At 39.0% G+C, this 2,999-nt stretch overlaps 1 non-coding gene across 1 annotated transcript; it reads left to right on the top strand.

Annotated features, from left to right (window-relative positions):
* The first annotated feature begins 1,644 nt into the window (after positions 1–1,644).
* LOC121145198 lies at positions 1,645–1,760 on the top strand. Its single transcript, XR_005881979.1, has one exon. It is a non-coding gene; the product is annotated as a U5 spliceosomal RNA (small nuclear RNA).
* The last annotated feature ends 1,239 nt before the right edge of the window (positions 1,761–2,999 follow it).

Below are 2,999 nucleotides of genomic sequence, written 5' to 3'. Positions count from 1 at the left end.
CAGAAATGCCTAACCTGCATGATGTTGTTATTATTGTTGTTTACTATTATTATTATAATTATATCCTCTAGCAGAGACTCAATCTTATCATGTATCGGCTTGTATGTGGGCAGACACCAGAGGGAAAAGACACCTGATCTAGTCCAGCAGTTATGAAAGGAGACAAAGTTTTCATAAACTACAGCAACAACAACAAAGAAAAGTTACATGCCTCTAAGTAGCTTGAAGGTTTGAAAGAGAAGAGTGCAATGGTCAAGGATTCTCATGCTATTATTCACTTCCCATAAAATGACCATTCTTTCCCAGATCCCCTGAATTTTCCCTGGAATATGTTATCCAGAAGGATCATAGGTCAGTTTCTGTTGGATTGTGATATATGTTGGCCCAGGCTCATCTCTCTCTCTCTGTTTATGTGGTGTGTGTGTGTGTGTGCGCGTGTGGCTTTCCTATTTTTTTTTTTTTGCTAGATATTCTCTTCTGTTGCAAATGATTGCTCTTCCACCAACCACTTAATTTGCTTATATGGGCTGTAAACATAGACCACAAGTCTCCTAAGATGCACAAAAGCCCACCTAGATACAAATCCTGATTGTTACCACCTCTTGAATGGGTAGCCTTTGCGAAAGTCCTTTGCGAATTTTTTTACCTTCAGTGTGTTCACATGCAAACTGGGGATAAAAAGGCCTGTGTTTCTGATTAGGGCAGAGAGATGGCTTTGGGTAACGGAGACAGAGCACAGCTCCTTTGGAGGAGCTTTCTAAATGCTTGCCCACTACCTACTGATCCAGTACCCTCATGGCCTTGAAACTCTCTCACTTTGCAGATGTTCATGTCGCCTCCTAGTGTGCAAAGCTCATCAAGGAGATTAATTTCTTTGAGTGCTTTCCTTTGCTATCCATCTACCACACCCTCTCATGAGTGACAGAGTTGCAACTCATTCCCGACCTTGTACCTTCTTGGAAGACAGATTACCCCCATTTCCCATCCCCTCAAATCCCTTCTTTCTGTTAAGGTCCAACTAAAATCCCCTTTCTTCTGGGAAGCTGTCTGTTACAATGTTTGCCATTCTATTAAACTTCAGTAGGAGGCCTAGCCTTGAGACCCCCTTAGATATTTCCCAAACACATCCAGGATACCAGGTTATATACCGAAAACCGATTTGTGTGGTTTCTGCTTGACTCTGAGTGGTAAGACTAAAACCATTGGTTATTAAGTTATAGTAGAAGAGCCAGATAAAGACTCAACATAAACTAACAATAAACAGATCTCACCAAAGTTGGATGCACTTCTCTGGAAGGTAGTGGATTTTCCAATAATTCTGTCTTGATTATCAGTAGCCCTAAATGCTGGTGCAAAGACTGGTGCAAGAAAAGCATCCAGGGTGGGACTAAGCTTGCAGATGGAAACAAAATAACCGAGCTTTGGTATGAAGATGTAGAAGCGAGTTTGTGCTCATTTTTCAGCAAGCCCATCACCAAAATCTTCTAAAGAGAGTGCTTTGAAAAGAATGTGTGTAGATCCTAAATTTAAGGGACTGGATGAAACTTTTCTGAATTAGGAACATAAATATATATATATATATATATAAATGTGTTTTAAAACTCTCTGATCTGATCCCGAAGCATGTTTGAGAAGCACTGGTATATATTCTGGTTTCTTTTCAGATCATATAAATCTTTGGCCTTTTACTGAAGTTATCCATGGAGAGAAGCCCTGATGAAATCCTTCCGGCTTGTTAAACAGGAAAGAAGTTTTTTTTTTCAGTTCTTTTGTGTGTTTAGTCTTCCTCTGCTCTGGGAGGAGTATAAGCCTGTGTTGAAATATTGCAGAATTGGAAGATATGTTTGTTATTACCCTGGAGTAATCAGTAAAGGCAACATTCTTCCCTTCTTTGCATCTCCATTTAAGCCTGTATTGGCATCCGATCAGTTTCCCTGGCACCGTGACATGTGTGGTTATGAAAGCCAGCATGCAGCAAATAATCACCGTTTCCAACACTGAATGTGAATCACTCAACCTAAGTTGCTTTGCTAAGTCCCATTGCCTTCCTCTGAGAATCATTCTTATTATCATTATTTTACACATGAAGTTACAGCGAAGAGTTTGATTAATTGGCCTAAGCTAATTAATAGTGAAGTCAGAGCTTAAATATTTACATTTATTTCACAAACTCAGAGATGTTTTACTATGCTTTGGAATTTAATTTTTAAATAATAATAAAAAAGATTTACTTGATTTTATTGTGAAAGCACTTTTACAGAGAGGAGAGACAGAGAGACGTTCTTCTGCTGGTTATAGCACAAACGGCTCAATGGCCAGAGCTGAGCCTTTGTGAAGCTCAGAACCAGGAGCAGGAGTGAAGTGATTCTTCTGCGTCTCCCACAGGGTGCAGGGGCCCAAGGACTTGGGCAATCCTCTGGTGCTTTCCTTGTCCATAAGTAGGGAGCTGGACGGGAAGTGGGACCACTGGGAAATGAACCTACGCTTGCAAAGGGAAGCTTAGTCAATTGAGCCCTTGTGTTGGGTCTTATACTTTCAGATTTCTAGGATGAAGGAGTTTCAGATTGAGGGAGAAAAAGAATGTTAGTATGCTCTTAGAAATGAATATATGAATCACAATGAATCTGTTAAAAGCCAATTTAACATTAAAATAAAGTGGAAAATATATATATTTTAAGATTCATTTTAAATTAAGTTGTTTTTTTTGTTACAGATTCAATGTGTTTGTAAGCGTACTTCTAAGAATGTGCTGCCTTTCCCTTCGTTTTCTCTTCCCTCCCTCCTTCCCTTAATTTTTGCTGTCTCACTCTCTCCCTTACTTTCTTTTTTAGCATTTGAAATAACATTTTAAATTTATATTATACAAAAAAAGAAGATGCTTCACCAAATAAGAAGCTTAGCAAATAGAAAGCAATAAACTACTAGCTTAGTAGAATATTGACAATGGGCGGAAATAATAGCTGGATGCGAAGTGACCATTTCACGCACAGACCGTAAAT

Source organism: Ochotona curzoniae, unplaced genomic scaffold (genome assembly GCF_017591425.1).
Source record: "Ochotona curzoniae isolate NIBS_2020 unplaced genomic scaffold, NIBS_Ocur_1.0 scaffold_3208, whole genome shotgun sequence".
NCBI classification, from domain to species: Eukaryota; Metazoa; Chordata; class Mammalia; order Lagomorpha; family Ochotonidae; genus Ochotona; species Ochotona curzoniae.
Note: the sequence above shows the minus strand (reverse complement) of the source record. Positions and strands in the feature narration are given on the sequence as shown.